Source organism: Prionailurus viverrinus, chromosome C1, assembly GCF_022837055.1.
Source record: "Prionailurus viverrinus isolate Anna chromosome C1, UM_Priviv_1.0, whole genome shotgun sequence".
Classification (NCBI taxonomy): domain Eukaryota; kingdom Metazoa; phylum Chordata; class Mammalia; order Carnivora; family Felidae; genus Prionailurus; species Prionailurus viverrinus.
In genome coordinates this window covers 187,733,711-187,751,697 of record NC_062568.1, presented here as the reverse complement: position 1 = coordinate 187,751,697, position 17,987 = coordinate 187,733,711, and the positions used below count along the sequence as shown (strand labels likewise).

The 17,987-nt window shown below is 51.5% G+C and overlaps 1 protein-coding gene across 3 annotated transcripts in view; it reads right to left on the bottom strand.

The window, feature by feature from the left end:
• Positions 1–13,355, bottom strand: part of DLGAP3 (DLG associated protein 3) — a 61,953-nt gene extending 48,598 nt beyond the window's left edge. For 2 of the 3 annotated variants that reach the window (XM_047873662.1, XM_047873665.1), the window contains exon 1: positions 13,210–13,355. The gene's annotated coding sequence lies outside the window, so the exon portion shown is untranslated. Of the gene's footprint in view, positions 1–3,001; positions 3,038–13,209 lie in introns of those variants that run through there. The other variant, XM_047873666.1, reaches the window with a different exon arrangement.
• Positions 13,356–17,987: the final 4,632 nt, after the last annotated feature.

Here is a 17,987-nt window from a genome sequence, read left to right as displayed (position 1 = left end):
TATGGTGGCTTCTTTTGACTTTAGCACCCCAGCACCTTCTGCCATTTGTAGGTGTTTGGTAAAATTTGGGCTGCTGCTGCTCTGGCCTCCATGATGCTGCCAGACTTCACCCTGCCAGAGCCATTAGAGAACAACAGGTAGGATCCCAAGCCCATGGCAAGGGTCCACTGGGCAGCAGCTTCTCAGGCAGGCCAGGCCCATGGCCTTTCTTACCATCTGGCCCAGATGTCTGGTCTCCTCATGGAGTCCAGAATTTAGGTCTGCCTCCTGAGTTAGCACACTGTCCTGTAAGCTCTCTGTGTCAGCTTGGACGGGGGCTGCCTGCATCAAGACCTGTCTCCTCCTCTGGGTTTCTCCTACAGGGGAGTCACACACAGGGCCCCCATGAAGGCTGGTTGCTTGGCTGGCTGCCAGAGTTCATGTGGTAACACCTCCCACCCCTTACCACTGCCTGATCCTGTCCCAGCTTCCAGGGTACCTTAGCCTCTGCTCTCCTCTCTGGATTTCTAGGCTTAGCAGGAGCCACAACCACAGTGGGAGACAGCATGGGGAGAGGAGACAGTACAGACTGTGAGATTCCTCCGTATGGAAGGCCTGCCCTCCCAGCTCTGCCCTCTGAAGAATGGTATCCATTCTTCCAAGAAACCTTACTTACTTACGAGTGCCCTCCCCATCAATCCCAGAACACAGCAGTTGCTATCTCCTCTTAGGCCCCATACTTCAACCCAATAGGGTAAATATTTGTTTGTAGCCTGTGAGCTCCTTGAAAACCAGGATTCATCCGATCTGTTTCTGTATGGACAAGACCTGGCATATAATAGATGCTCAGTAAGTGATTGACCCATCAAGAAGTAGTACCCCTCAGCTGGGGCACAGGGCGTAGAGGAGAGACAGAAGGTGGCAGCAGGGAAATGACTGCCTGCAGCTGGATCAGAACTCCCCAGCAGGCAGAGCTGGACCAGGGTGATGTGGGTTTCCTGAAGAACGGGGCATGTTCTCTCTAGGGAAGCATGTTAGCAGAAGTTGGAGGGCCACTTTGGAGGGATGCTATAGAATGGATTCAAGCACTGAACACATTTCAGACAGACAACCTCTGCTGCTTTTCAACTCTGAAGTCCAAGGTACAGCTCTGTGAATGCCTACAACAGAGCAGGCATTGTGTCAAGTGCTTTTGATGCATTATCTTTATGCAATCCTCGCAAACTCTCCTTTGCAGTGGGTACCATTTTTACTCCCATTTTACAGATGAGGGACTGAGGCTCATTGAAAAATATAAAGAAAATTGCCCAAGGTCACAGGGGTGGAGGAAGAGGAACTGAAATCTGGTCTGAGTCCAGGCCCAACATTCTCAACCACTGGGAGACCAAGCCCAAGCAGGTCAAAAGTAGCATGTCTCTCTGACCAAATGGATTTGATGAGGCCCCCAAGTGGACTCCCAGTGTGTCCTGACTCATCACTCAGCCTCAGAAAACCTCCATCCCTGCTATCCCTCCCTCGCACATGGGCACATGTTGCCAAGGCTGCTTATTCACAGTTTAACATATGTGCTCATCCAGAGTCAGATTACACAGCCATGCATATCATCCAACACAATTCACGTGGCATTTGTCATATATATAGGCATCATCTACATAATGTGCACAAATACACACAAACTTGTTCCCACAAGGGTTCACACATCTGCATTTTTATCCAATGGACATTGATGCTTCTACACAGAGAAGCTGCACAGATGCAAACCTCACATACATGTTCATTCACATGTTTATCCCCAAACAACAAATATACATGTTCATTCCACATCACTCAGGCACCCACATCTGCTCAATGTCGTACACCAAATCCTCCCCCAACAAGAACTTTATCCATTGTTCCCAGATCCAGTACTAGGCCCAGGTGAGCAATGATGCTCCCTCCTCTGGGGTTGGCCAGGCAGTCCTGAAAGGGGGAGAAGGCTCAGCCTGCCTGTGATGGATGGAATTAATCTATTGAGCTGGAGAAACTAAATAATTAAATCCCTAATCACCCCCCCAAGCCAGCCCAGGCCAATATAGCTGAGGGAGGGAGGGGGCTCTGAGGCCCAGACCAATATCCTAGAGAGGGGGAGGGGCTTGGGAAGAAAGAGATGGACAGAACCCTCCAGGAGTGCTCTCGGGGAGGAGCTCTAGCAGGCCAGCAGACAGACAGACAGACAGACATGGTTCTCAGGGGCCACAGGCTCTCCCTTTCCATGCTTGAGAAGAAAGCCTACCACCATCCATTGATACAGAGTGAGAGGATTGTGCCCCCCCCCCCAGACCCCTCCCTTCCCCTCCACAGATGCATCCTGGGAGTGCATGGGGATAGCAGACAGACACTCAAACTGCCCAGGGCTGTGGCTGCCAATGGGGTCCGCCCAAAGTGGGGCTGATCCTACCATCGGTAGGGGCCTAGCACACCCCTGCCTCATTCAGAGCAGGTCCCTCCACAGCCTGATGCAGATGGCAGGGAAGGACCCCTCCACACAGGTGCACCTGCTTCCCTCAGGAAGTGGGTCCAGCACGTGGCTAAGAGGCTGAGAATGGGGCAGAGGCCTGGGCAGGGGGGCTCACGGAATCAGCCTGGGAGCAGGCCCCAGTCCCATTGGCTGAAAAGTGGGTCATTTTCCTTTTGAAAAATAGTGAGAAAATGGAGAAGTAGGTCGGGCTCTCATCCCCTCAGCCCCAGGCACCATCCCCGACTTGTCGGGTGGGGTGAGGAGAGATCTGCACATGCCACGGCCCGGCCCCATCTCCCCCAGGACGCTGTCAGGGAGACCCCCAGCACAGGAGGCCAAGGTCATCAGCATTACTCAGGACACCCAAGGGCACGGGCACTCAGAGGCCAGGACTGGAGCTCAAGCCCCACCCTGCCCTGGGGGCCCTGGGGTGAAAGCAGCTGGGGCCAAACCACGGACAGGGTGGGGGCTCCAGCACATAGGACCCTGAGGAGCCTCCTCCCATCCTCACGTCTGTCGTGATACCTCCTCTCTTCTCCCTTTCCTCTTCGTCCACGTGGGCAGAGTCGTTGCCATGACACCGCGGGCAGGTGGGCGGCTCTGGCGGCAGCTTCGGCCCAACCCCCAAGCTCGGAGCCCAGGTGGGAGGGGAGCGGCGACAGCGCCCCCGCCCCTAGTCCAGATGGAGAGGAGATTGGCAGAAGGCCCCCAGACACCTAGAGCCTGCAGGGGGCTCTAGCACTGGCCTCGGGGGGATGAGGCAACCCGAGCGCGAGCCTGGAGGTCTGGGGGAGCAGCTCAAAGAGGGCTGTAGGCCTTAACCGGCCCTACCCCAGTTCGGGGAGCGGCACGGGGCGGGGCTGGCCCACCACTCCCACTTCTCCCCTTTCTCGCCGGCCCTCCTCCCGGCTTGCCCCACGCCTCGAGTCTCAGTCCCTTCCCGCCGGCCGCCAACCAGCCCCGCCTGAGGTCTAACCTCAGTCCCGCACTCTGCTACACCGGCGCGATTCCCCGTGTCTCTTGGGAGAGAGGAAAACAGCCAAAGTTGAGACTCTCCGAGAGATTCCTCCCCTACCACCCCCACCAACACCGCCCCCCCATCCTCTGGAAAACGGGTCCCTTTTCCCTGGATGTCCCCACATACCTGAATTCACATCACAGCCTGGGGGAACCACTCACTCCTGAGCCCATACTCGGCCAAGGCACCCACCCCACCAGGAGAGAGGACCCAGAATGGAGCAGGGAGAGGAAGAGGGGAGGGAAAATGCTGAGGAGGCTGCCCTGCCTCCACCATATCTGACTTCAGGAAGGCTGGCCCAGAGCCCTGAGTCCTTTCCGGGTCTGGGTCCAGACCCGAGGGCCTCTGTCCTAAGTCTCTGTGGCTCTGACCTCCTAAGACCCTTCTCCCTGTCCAGAATGTTGTTCCCTACCCTGTTCCCTGAGGCAGGAGCCCTGTATCACTGACCAAATGGAACCAGAGGGACCCCTACACAGCAGCCCTCTGTAATCTGGCTGGCAGGGGTAGGCCTAGGTGGGGTGGTGGTGACAAGACCCAAAAGGAAGGGAGGATGTCAGCCAGGGTTATCTGGAAGGTGTCCGGCTTGCCATGGGGTGTTCATGACATGCAAACTGCATACACACATAAAGACATTTTTACTTTCTTCCTTAGCCGTCTCCAGCTGAGACAATAGATCTGACTGGCCAAAATACATACGTGTGCATGTGTGTGCACAGGAGTGCATGCATGCATGTGTTTACACATTGCATCTCCTTTTATCCACCTCTACTTCCACTGTTCTACATCAAAGCGGCCCTCATCCTAAGTTCTCACCAAAGCTACTTCAGCAGGCTCCTAACTGGTCTCCCTACCTCACATCTTGGCCCAACCCCCATCTATTCTCCTCACTGGCTGCCAGTGTGATCTGTCTAAAATGTGTTTATTCAACAAATATGTATTGAATACCTACTCCGAGCCAGGCACTCCTCTGGACACAATAAATACAGCAGTGAACAAAACGGACAAAGCTCCCATTCTGAAGAAGTTTATATTCTAGTACAGCATGTATTATAGCATGTATATTAGAATGTATAGGGTATATATCCCCTACATACACCTCTGAGCACCACAGCGTCTGATCAGCCTCGGGCTTGGCTCCCTGACTCCGAAAAAGATGACAAACAAAGATATTTAATAATGGAGTGGGGTGAGGAGACAGGAAGACAAGGGGATAGTCAAGATTGACTGTGGGGGAGGCCTCTCCAAAAATGTGACTTTTGAGCAAAGACTTGAATAAAGTAAGAGAGCAAATCACATGGGTATCTGGGGGAAGAACGTTTCAAGCTGAGGGAAAAGTTAGTACAATGGCCTCAAGGTGGGACTGTGTTCACCATCTTTGGTTCTTGTGGAACCAAAAGGCAGCCCTTGTAGGGATGACACCTGAAATCAGGGAGGTCACTGGTGACTGGGAGGTCAGCATTTATGTCACTCAAGCCCCACTAAGCACTTTGGATTCCATTCTGAGATGAAAAGCCATTGGAAAGGCAGGACCTCATCTTACTCAGGCTGATTTTCCAGGGGAGAATCTGTGGGGGAGGGGGCTGGCAACGGTGGAAATAGGGAGACCAGCTAGGACATTTCCTGTCACTGAAACACCTTTTCCTACAGTTGTCCTCCTGGGGAATACCTGTTCTAACTTCAGGCTGTGGCTCAAGGGCCTCCTCTCCTATGGATCCTTTGCCAAACCCTTCTCCCCACCCCAGAACTGACCAACCTCTCTATAGGTCTCCACCACCTCCAACAAACACTTATGTTGCACCACCTTCCTTAATACTCTCCTTACTTGGTTCCACCCTAGATTGTAAGTTACCTGAGGTCAAGGACCATCCCCAGTGTCCAGTACAGACTGTAGCAGATCGTAGGCATAAACATTGGCTGAATGAAGGGATGCATTGGATGAGGCACGTGTGGTGTAAAAGGGACGATCTGCAGGCTGTTGTTAACATGTGAGTGGGTGAGTGAGGTGCACATGTATGCACTCACCAGGTGCAATTAGGCCAGTGTTAGCATATGCCCACATATCTCTGCATACTCTGTTTATATGTATGTTTGTTAGCATGTAAGTACATGGTGACAAATACATTCCTGTAGATTTATTCATGTGTGTACATGTTAGAATGTGCATTTAGGTCAAGGTAGGCATACTGAAGCATAGACAAGTAATATACACAGACACACATACACACATATTGCCACATGCCCTGCACGTGTGAGACTCATACACATACTCAGGCCTCTCTAATATCCCTGCCCCTTTCACCCACCAAGGTTACTTTGTTCTGCTTGATTCTTGAAATGTCTGTGATCATGTTAATGTTTAATCTCCCATATTCTTTCCCCACATACACTCCTAAGCGCCATAGCATCTGATCAGCTTGGGTTCGACTCCCTCACTTAGCTATCCTCAAGGCCTGTATAGGTTTCTCCTCTGAAAACCCACATCCTATGGATGGTAGTGAGGAACATGAAAATTTGAGACATCTCAAAGAGGCTGCTTTCTGGAGAAGAGCCACAGGCATCAGAGTGGATCAAATTCAAGCCTGTGGGAAAACAACTTTTGGACAGCCCCAGTGTTCAGCCAGAATCTCTCTCTCTCTTTCATTCTTTCTCTCGGTCACATTTATTCACATGACCCAACTTAAGTGCATATATTCACACGCTATTAATTCATGTGTGCACATATGTCCCCACATCCATGCTCACATGCAAACTTAAACACATATGCACTGTTGAGCGAGCACCCCAATACACACACACACTCAAACATAGGTTTAATTAATTGTCTTCAAAGTCACATATATACGTGGATGCGCACATAAAGTCATACATACATATACTTATGTATACATGTCTCAACACTTATACACAAGTCCGTTAATGTGTTTGAATACATTCATACACCATACTCATGCATATGTGTACATATCCACAGTCACATACCCACTCACAGGCAGAAAAACACATACATGTGCACTGGAAGAGGAGAGATATACAGTCCATCCCCTGACTTCTATCCTGTGAAGAAAGCCAGGAGTCCATATTCTCTCCAAAGGACATCACAGGTTTGTACTCCCTCTCTTTCTTGCCAGTCTCCCACTTCTCCATTTGGAAAGTTGTTCCTACTATCAATAGGATATGTCCCACTCCTGGACACACCCCATTCCCACCCACTCTCAGAAAAAAAGTCATTCTAAAAATGGGCTCTGTTATCCCTTTGTCCGATGCCTGTAGTAACCAATATTTCCTCAGGCAACCTGGAGGATCAGTAACAATGAAGCAGGTGCACCTTGGAGTAGGTGTACTTTTACCCACCGAAGAGGCAGCTCCCACCCCCACCCCCATATACATATGTAACTCTTAAATTTAAAAAGAGAAAATAAAGAGAAAATATCAAGATCAGAGTTTTTCCTCCCAGTACCTCTGGATATGGTCCACTGCTCCCAGACTCCAAAACAGTTACTGGAGCAGAAGAAGGAACAGTCAGATTATCTCTGGGCCCTAAAACCTCCTGAGATGCCTCTCCTTTCCTAGAGGGCAACTTCATGATGTTCAGTGGACCTCTTCCACCCCAGCCCAAGGACCCTGCCAAAGAGAGGATCTCAAGGTTCCAAAATGTAAAGATGATGACCTTGGCTCAAGATAACAAAAAAAGCAAGTATTTAAAAAACAGGAGCTGGGTAGGGAGCAGGGAGGGAAGCTGAAGACACCTCCCAGCAGGAAAGTGGCTGCCGGAACATTGGATCATGAATAGCAGGACTCTCCAAGGGGCCAGGGAGAGGGAGGTGGACATCCAGTATTCTGTGTGGGGGTGGAGGGGTGACTGCTTCAGGCAGTAGCAGCAGATCCAAAGTAAAGTCTTATCAAAGCTGTTATGTAACCAAGGGAGCTGAGTGGAGCACAAACACCTCCCCTCCCCAAACAGGCACCCACACCCACACCCACCACCTCCCAGCACCCACAGCATAGGAAAACTCAGCTCCTCCCAAGCAGCTAGAGAAGAGCAGAATCATCTTGATGAGTTACATCAAAACCATGATGGGTGATGGGCTCCTTATTAACTAGAAGTCACATCTGGGAAAGAATGAACTGGCCCAGCTTGGGGTCCCTACATACTTCCCCCTTTTCTTGAACTCCCTGCCACACCCAGTTTTTGCCCAGCATCATCTGGAACCCTCTCTGCTCTCCCCTCAAGAAGGATCCCATTTGAATATTTGATTGTGCTCTTGGGGATGGGAAGTGAAGCTGCCATCAACCCCTCCTGCCTGTTGTTCCCCCACAGTCTCATCTGCATGTCCTGACATTTGGCTCTCATCCCCCTGGGATGACAAGGGAAAGGACCTGGAGAAATAAGGCCTTGCTCTATTCCCTTCTGAGTTACAAAGATGAAGTCCAAGAACCCAGAAAATTGAGATAACTCTAGGTTAGTGGGGGAAAGATTTCCAAGGAAGCTGAGGATTGAAACCCAGGCCCTATCCCCTAATTTCGGGGGGAGGGGTTTCTCCCCCAGATCTTCCTCTTCTCATTGCCCTGTCTCCAGTGGCTTCCTCCTTCTCTGCTCTGTGGCTCTGAACAACCCCACCCACTCTTGAGTCCTTTGCTTGGAAATCTTCCTCCCCAACAAAAGTCTCTCCCAAATGCTGCTCTGAGCTATGTTTGGGGTAGGCAGAGCATGAGACAGGCTTGCAGAATATTTCACTGTCCCCTGCCTCAATTCCAAAGTATGCCGGGCAAAGGAGTATCACATAGTCAATCAAACTGTCCTGAACTCCTGAGCTCTATCTACCCCAGGCCTAACTAGTAAACCTAAGCTCTCCTAATCCAGAACTGTCTTGAGTCTGAACTTCTGGGACCCAGTAAGAGAAAAGCTGGTGCCCATACCCCTGAGCTTCTTGCACTAAAAACTATCCAGAAGAGAGCTCACAGCCACAATATCATCCTCCATTCCTACCTCCACACTAACAGAAAGGTGGTTTTGGAAAGGGGAGGGGGAACTGAAACAGGAAAAGAGGAATCCTTTTCTCAAATACCACTAATAATTGTGAGGCCAAAGACAGAGGGAGGACCCCAGAATCTATCTTTCCATCCAGGGACTCCTTCCTTGGAAAGTGGGTCATCTGGGAGAATTTTTCTAGTGAGCCCTCAGCACTGCCTAGTCACCATTCCATCATCGGGTCCCAACGCAGCCCCATTCAAGACCCAAGACAGTTCCGAAGAAGCAGATTCCCGCCGAGTCCCGTTCAGCACTCAGGACAGCTCCCAGCGACTCTGAGGGGCCAGTCCCCAGAAACCCAGGATGCTTCACCCCACCACACAAGGGTGCTCTTTAAAACAGAAGCCCCTCTCCCCTGCCCATCCCACACTCGCTCCCGTCCACCGGGAGCACCTGGTATTGCTCCCTTCCTTCTATGTCCAAAGAGAGAAAAGAAACCCAGACACGAGGCTTCCCTGAGGGAGCCTAGAGAGAGGACCCCACCCACCTCCTTTCAGCCCTTAGCCTCTCAACGCCACTCACAGCTGGTTCTAAAAACCACTTTTCCTTCTTAACCACCACCCCAAAGATAAGAGAAATACTCACGTGGGGGCTCCCAGCCCTGTAGGCAGATGTGGTGGGGGGAGGCAGAGAGAGGTAGCTCCCCACACCCTGATCTGAGCCCCCTTTCTGAAGGAGCCAGCTCCCATCTGGACTGGGGGGAGGAGAGACATGTGGAAGCACTGATTGAGGGGAGGGGAGAAGGGAAAGGGGAGGAGGCAGTAGCGGGGGACTGCGGGGTGGGGGTGTCGAGATGGGGGCAAGGGAATCCTTTTTAATTTCATTCTCTCCCCATGTCTACATCAGCCCTGCAGGCTCAGCTCTTTAATATTTACACATAGGAAGAGGAGAGGATGAGAAAGAACAGAGAGTGAGGGGAGCAGGAGATACCTGAGCTCAAAGGACACAGAGGCAGGGGCCTTCAGGAGCAGGGAGTTTGAGCCCCCCACATCATTCCCAGCCCACTCCCATTCTCAGCTCTTGACTGGAAGGAAGGAGGAACCCTGGTACCATTCTGTCCCTTTGTTAACAAGACACTTTGAAGCTGCATCAGAAAAAGATCAGATCCCCACCCACATACCTGGACACCCCCACAAACCCAGATTTCTTGGGTGACTTATGTGCAGATGGTAGAGGCAGTATTCATGTGCAAGCATGTTCTGATACTTGAAAGCATGTTTACATGTGGGCTGCTGTGTAGAAGCATATGAACATGTCAGCTAGCATGTACAGGTCTATACAAGAATGCTCTGAGTGTATTCACATGTAATAGCTCAGGCAATCATACACAAACTTATGTAATCAAACGTGTAAATCAGCCCCCCAGTGACCTACCCCCAGCTCTCCAGCTACAATCCAAGGACAAGGCCATCCACTTCTCTAGAAGCCCTTATTTACTGGCCCCCTCCCTCTCCCTCATAGCCTCACTTTTTCTTTCTGTGACATGGGAAGAAGAGCTGGTGGGAAGGCATGCTGCATTTGAGCCCAGGGACTCGACAAGTTATTAGCAACAATGAGCTGGCAGCTCGTTACCATAACGATGGTGCCACTGCCTCACCCCAGCTCAAACCCAGACTCCCCAGACAGCAGGAGGCCCGCTGAGCCAGCAGTCTTCAGACTGGGGGGCGGGTAAAGAAGGAATCAAGACATAATGCTTGTATAGTGGAGGGTACACAGCTGTTCTTCCAACTCCCACTGAGACAACACGTTGAATCCACCAAGTGGGAATAATATCAGACTCTGGAAAGGTTTCCTGACCATGGGGATGATAAGACACTAGAAGGGATCTGTAGAAGCCCCTCTAGACAAAAGGTTCTTTTGTCATTTGCTCCCTTCATCGCCTCACTCCAAGAACCTCTTCCACTGATCTTAGTAGACTAAGAGAAAAAAACAAAACAAACAAACAAAAAACAGCCAAATAGAAGGCCCCTGTCTGAATTTCAGTCTTCCCATCTGTGAAATGGGGACAATTATCCTATCATTTCCCCTAGACTTCCAGAAAGTTTAATTAGAAAGAGTTTAAGGGTAACTATAGACCCTTCCCAAACCAGAAAAGCCCCAGAAGTTTCTCTACCCAACAGGAATCCATGAAATAAGGAATTGTCAGGCCAGCTAGAGGCAAAATGCATCAGAAATTGGGTGGGATGAAGGAAAATGGAGCTCAGCCAGCTCAAGCCCTAACATCAGCTGGAGAGAGATGATGTGAGGTGCCAGGCAGCAGCCGAGCTGCCACAGAAGAAAAGTCTGGGAGTCTGGCCTTCAGCAACTCCAGCCCCTCACCAGCAGGTATCAAGACAAACCCATGGCCTACTCAGTGGTGGGTATGGTTACAAATCCCCATCCCCAATAACATCTATCTCTCTTTTTGAAAAGGGCCCCAGGTTGAAAGATCTACAGCCTTAGGCTTAGTTAGTCTTTGATTCTTCTCCTCAAATCCCCTCTGCTGAGCTCTGATGGGCACGGATGGGGGTGGGAGGGGGCGAATTCCAGGAAGGGAAAGCAACAAGGGGGGTTGGAAAGTTCCTGGGCTGAGACTAGCCAGGAACACACAGGTTTGCTGTGTGACCTTGGGCAAGTCCCCTCCCTTCTCTGGGCTTCAGTGTCCTCACTTTATAATTAAGAGGTTAGACGAAGTTAATTCTAAGGTCCTTTCTCTGGCCATCATTCAATAGCTACATACAAATTCACTCCTTGGACATGAGCACCCTGGCATAAAATGCCAGTGGGCACTATCTGCTAGATCAGTGGGACAGTGGGAGTGAGGGATCCAGGGCTTGTATCTGAGGCTGTTCATCCTATGTTCATGTTCCTTTTAGAAACACCTGCCACCCTAGCCCTCCCGGCTCCCTTTTTAGACCCTGATTCACTGCCAACTCACGAAGCCTCTCCCTTCCCTCCCTCCTCTCTTTCTCCCCCTCTCTCCCTTTTAGGCCTTGGCAGCTGGGTGCAGAAGTAGCCCCAGCAGTCAGGGAATGCTGGGGTGAGGTGAAGATCAGTGCCCCCAGGGTCAGAGAGAACACACCAGGGAGTACTATTCTTTAACCTTGGCCCAGCCCAGCTCTTTGAAATCACCCAAAGACCTAGGTTGGAGTCTTTCTGTTCCACTGATTAGCAGGGTGAAATCATGAGAAATGCAATTCACCTCTCAAACCTCAACATCCTCATCTGTAAATTGGCATTGTATTTAGTTGAATTACATGAAGTTGCTGTTTTCGTAGGTAAAAAGCAAAAACAACTGAATACTGACAATTTCATATGGCTTAACCTGGCCTGCCTGCTTCCCAAGGCTGTTTGGGGATAAGAAGAAAGAGTTGAGAGGGGAGTATTTTTCAAAAGCCCTGGGCTGATAGAAGGGCATTGTTTTCCTACTATTATTACTTCAAAGAGCTTTAGCACAGACCCACCTGGAGCCAAGGAACTGAACAAATGACCCAGAACTTGGAAATTTAGGACTTGGAAGTCTGGGAGACAGCTACCTGCTCTGATGACTAACAACAGGACAGAAGCTTCCACCTGGCCTCCTCAGCTCCTGGCACTAAAGGGCCCTTGGTGAAACATTACTGGGCTGACACAAGTTCCCAGGCTCCAAGATGAAGCACACAGACACTCCAGCTCACCCCTGGTCATACTACCACCAGGGGCCCCAGCAGGCAGGAAGGACACAACCAGTAGCATCCTAGAGGATACCCCTTGAGGTAGGTGAAGGTGAGGATCAAGGTGGGGAGTACAATGCAGCTCTTGCCTGAGTCAGAGGTGAGGAGTCACAGGGGAGGAGGGATGATCTGACCTCAGAAAAGTCTGATCTCCCTGTCCCATGCCTCCACACCACCAGGAATCCCCTGGGGAGAGGAGGGACAAGGCCCAGGTGTCAGTGATTCAGAGTGAACCCTGCTCAGATACATTCTCACACAGCCAACACACACACACACACAGGCCACAGACACCTGGACCCACTCACAGAGACACAGTCACACTGGCACACACACATCCTATTCACATACACACGCACAGAGACATACACAGGCACACGGTGACAGCACACACACTCATTCACACACATGTCTACAGATACATACACTGTAACACACTCCACACTCACTGCATACACCCACTGACACACACTCACCCACAATGACACACGCACACACTCACTGCATACACTCACTGCCATACAGAATCACCCACAGACCCACACGGTGACACACTCACACTCATCACAGACACAGTGACACGCACTCACACTCACACACCTGCAAAGGAAACTTCTCTCCGGATCTCCCCAACACCACCACTTCCCCCCACAACCCGGCTGGCTACTCCCTCCCCGGCCCGAGCCTCCAGCCCCGGCCAGCACTGGGCCGGGGCTGGCCGGACCCCGAGGCTCAACCCCGGAGGGCCGGTCCTCGCTCCGCGTGGTCCCCCTGCCCGTGTCCGGGGTCAGGCCCGCGGCCGCCAGGCCGGGGCGGGGGCGGGGGCGGGGGCGGCGGAGGAGGCCCAGCCCTCCCCCCACCGCTCCCGGGGCCGGGAGCCGAGGCCGCGGGAGCCCGGGGCGTGGGCGGCGCCGGGGCCGCAGCCAGGCCGAGGCTGGGGGGCGCTGCAGAGGGCGCCGCGAGCGCGGCCCCGTCACCACCCCTCCCCGCGGCTTACCTGGCCCGGCTCGGGCTCCGGCCGGGTTACATGGTGCCGGCGGCCCGGGCCGGGGGCGCTGCGGCGGCGGGCGGCGGACGGGCGGGCAGGGACGGGGCCCGGCACTGCGGAGCCCCCAGCGGAGGGGCCGCGCCGGCTGCGGAGCCCCGAGCGAGCGCCGAGCGGCAGCGGGCGCGGGAGCGGGAGGCGGCCAAGCCACGGAGGCTGGATTTCCCGGGGACCAGGAAGGGGAGGCGGGGGGATCCCGCCCGCGCGCTCCGCCCCCGCCCCCGCCCCCACGCAGGGCTGCCGAGCCCGGGAGAGGGAGGGGGACCGAGCTCCCCGCCCCCGCACCGGACCCAGGAGGGCCGAGGTCGCAGCCGGCGGACGGCCGCCGGGGTCTCGGAGGAGCGCCCGCCGGGCGGAGCGACAGCCCTGGGGAGGCCCCCAGCTCGGGGGTGCGAACCAGCTCCCCTCCCCGGGGACCACCGGGTCCGTGTCCGCCCGACCCAGGAACAGGCACACGGTGTCACGACCAAGCACAGCCGACCTAGGCACAGGGACCCAAGCCCCGAGGCGGGCGGCCGGGGAGACAGTCGCACAGCCTCACAGGCACGGAATCGCGCCCACCGAGGCACAGTCACACCCTGAATGTCACACACAGCCCCCCATACACGTTGCCTCGGGAGACCCTTCGGGTTTTCCCAGTCAGCTACCCGACTTCGGCTCCTGGCCTGGGTTCGAGGAGCCCCCTTTCTCTGCCCCAGCCCTTGCCAGGGTGAGGCGCTGTGCCCGGCCTCCAAGCCACGGACCGGAGTCCCCCACCCACAGTCCGCACAGCCCCAGGCATTCCCAGTGTGGAGGGAGAACCCCGCTATACCTGGCGACTTTGCTGGGGCTCCCACCCTTGCCCACTGTGCCCGCCCACCTCTAGGCCCTGAGCCAGGGTTTGTGCCATGGCGGGGGCGGGGTGGGGAAGGGAAAGGGGACTGTCCGAAGCACAGCCGGAGGCTGCAGAGCCAGGACACAGTCTGCAGGAGCCAGGAGAGGCGGAGGAGAGCTGACTGCAGCAGTTCCTGGCTGGAATCCGTCTTGGCGCCCAAAGCGATGGTGTAATGGGGGGGGGGGGGGGGGGGGGGGGAAGGGGCCGCTTGGGGGAAGCCGCAGGGGGAGGGGCTGGAAATGTGGGGGAGGGGCTGGTCCTGGATCCTGACTTCCCAGGGTGGGTGTGAGGGAACACTGCCTCAGGCGCTGAAAGTTGGGGTGGAGAGGAATCCTTAAAGCCCTCTTCCCATCTTCCTTCCTTCACCTTGTCTGGTCTTGAAAGCTTTGGGGTGGTGAAGTGAGGGCTTGCAGGCTTGGGAGACCAACTGTCCTCCTCTCCAGGAACGAACGGATCTTGGAGTAGTTATGACTGAACATCTACTCAACAATTCCCTTTTCCCTGTACCCCTTTGGGGTTCCTGGCTCTTCCTTGTATAAAGGGGGAAACTGAAGCAGGGAAAGTAGAATTCAAAGCTCCAAAAGGGAGCTACGCCCTTTCCCCTTATGTCAAGATGCCACATGACATAAATGACAGAAAAGAGTTTGGAAAGCCCTTCCCCAAGGAAACTTAGAAGTCTGGGGACGGGGGTCTGGCAGAATGGTTACGTGCCCTGCTGCCCACAAGACCGGTTCCATCAAGAATTTTCAATCATGAGCTAAGGTTGCAGACCATTTCCAGGCCAGGGACCACCCACGAGCAGATATGACAGAAAATAAAGTAGAAACTTGTTCTCAGGAACCCACTTTAGAACCGAAAGAACCATTTTGCTTTCCATGAAGTATGAGAATAGTCATCATGTCAGACACCAAAAGGCACCATCATGGTTTCTCAGATACACATTTTGTTAACTATTCTGACATTGGAATGCATCTTATAATGGATAGGGACATTTAATATGGTTTTCTACTTTTCTCTTAAAGCTGTCATCAAAGGATTGATATGTTTGAGAACTGAGAATATAGGGCAGCTTTCATTTGTTAACTCAACAACGATTTACTGATTATGATTAATCAGACAGGCTTACCTTAGGCCGTGTTCTTTCATAGCCATCCAGTGACATATAAGGGAGATGGAAATGTAAGCCAATAATTACGATCAGGGCCAGCTCTTATGAGCTGTGCAGTCACACAGAGTCCCGCACTTAAAAAGGCCCCACTCTTGGTTTAATGCTCTGCTGTCACTATCTTGGAATTCTTAATCTTTAACAAGGGACCCTGCACTTCACAAAGTATGATTGCCGTGTTAGGAATTCCATGCCTTAATAGAGATAAGCACAGAATACTTTCAGTCTAGAGGCAACAGCCAACTCTGCCTCAGTGAAGAGGAGTAGTCAGAAAAGCAAAGAAACATAAAGGAAGCATTTGAGTAGGCTCCAAGTTGGGAGAGAGAATTAGGGTAGAAAACCACACATGTGCAGAGACAAGAACTCATCAAACTGTCTGTCATTCAAGCAGTATGGCAGACTAGGTGCTTCGTTGATCCTCCCACTGAAAACGTGATAAGTGTTAAAAAGTGATAGCTAAAAAAAAATTTTTTTAATCTTCTTAAATGCATCAATGAGCTGGCAAGAAAATTAAAATCACCCCAGCCAAAATCTAACTGAAGGCAAAACCAGAGAAGTGTGCAGAGCACTGAAGGCAACTTTAGTCTTGGCGGTTATGATACATTGGTTGCAAAAATGGCACCAATTCACCTCTCCCTGCATCCATGTCCTTTGCCATATGACTTTGAAACTCCCTGCATCAAGAGATGGACTCTATTTTCCCACACCATGAATCTGACTTGCCACTTGCTTTGGCCAATAGAATAGGGAAGAAGTCACATGCCAGTTCTAAGCCTAAGCTTTAGAGCTTGCATACTCCTGCTCTTTCTCTTGAACTCCTGCCTCCACGGTGAGTGTAAGCCTGGGATAGCCTGCTGGAGACAAGAGACAGGTGCAAGAGAGCCAGACTTTCCCAGCCAAGACCATCAGAGCCACCATCTCTTGGGTCAGGTATAGCCAGCTGACCCCCAAACATGAGCAGCCAAGAGCAACAGAGGTATATACCTGACTGTCACTGACTGCAGACACTTAAGTGAGGCCAGCTGAATGAGAAGAACCATCCCACAAGGTTGAGGACTCTTGAGCAATAATAAATGCTTATTAATTTAAGCCACTGAATTTTTGAACGGTATGTTATGCCATAACATTGTGGCGATAAATAACTGACATGCGGGTATTTGCTAACAGGTGAAATTGAGCTTCAGTTTTCATGGTCTCTCAGGGCAATATGGGAAAAAAGATAAAGCACAGGGTCTGCCCAAGTTGAGCAAACACTCCCCTGCATAAACTTAGAACCTCAAAGCATTCTCTCTACTCTAAGGTACAGGCGAACTAGAAAAAACTTGCCCCATCCCCACACCCAGGAAATTGCAAGAAAATAACTGGGTTTTTTTTTTAACGTTTATTTATTCATTTTTGAAAGAGAGAGAGAGAGAGAGAATGAGTGGAGGAGGGACAGAGTGAGAGAGAATTCCAAGCAGGCTCCATGCTGACAGCATCAGAACCTGATGCGAGGCTCAGTCTCACAAACTGTGAGATCATGACCTGAGCTGAAATCAAGAGTCAGACGCTTAACTGACTGTGCCACCCAGGTGCCTCAAGAAAATTACGTTTTAAACCTTGGCAATAGCAATGAGTGTAGGAAAAAAGAATCATCTCCTGAGATTCCACAACTACAACTTAGACCTCACACAATATGCAACTATCTGGGACATCTGAAAAACCTCAAACCAAGAATTTAGCATTAAATGATTCCAAAGGTAGTGCCCCAGGTGCCAGGCAGAAGCCAATATAAAGCTCAGGCCTCGAATGATTTCCACAGATAAGGTTCCAAAGAAAATGAATGAACACAATCAAATATCACCAAACACACATGGAAATATGACATCAAGGACAAGAACCAGCGGGGCGCCTAGGTAGCTCAGTCAGTTGAGCAGCCAACTTGGGCTCAGGTCATGATCTTGCGGTTCATGAGTTTGAACCCCACATCAGGCTCTCTGCTGTCAGCATGGAGCCCACTTCAGATCCTCTGTCCCCCCCCCCCATCTCTTTGCCACTCTCTCTCAAAAATAAATAAACTTAGGGGCGCCTGGGTGGCGCAGTCGGTTAAGCGTCCGACTTCAGCCAGGTCACGATCTCGCGGTCCGTGAGTTCGAGCCCCGAGTCAGGCTCTGGGCTGATGGCTCAGAGCCTGGAGCCTGTTTCCGATTCTGTGTCTCCCTCTCTCTCTGCCCCTCCCCCGTTCATGCTCTGTCTCTCTCTGTCCCAAAAATAAATAAAAACGTTAAAAAAAAAATTAAAAAAAAAATAAATAAAAAAAGAAACAAGAAAAAAGAATAAGAACCAGCTAAAACAACAAATAGCAGAAACATCTGCAAATAACTCAACTTAGAGTTGTGAAACACAGAATATAAAATAACTGTTTAATATATTTAGAGATAAAATAATCCTGTTGCCTTTCACTTATTTTCCTTTTTTTATTGTGCTGGCCAGGTCCTAAAGTACAATGTTAGAAGTGATGATGGCAGGTAAGTTTGTCTTATGTATGAATTTAATGCTCTGGCATTTCTTCTTTATGATGATATTTATTGCAGAGTTTTTGGAGACCTCTCTTGATCAAGTAAAGGAAGTTCAAATTTAGTTCTAATTTACTAAAAGTTTTAATTAAATCCACATTGAATTTTATCAAGGGCTTTTTCTGCATCTTTTGAC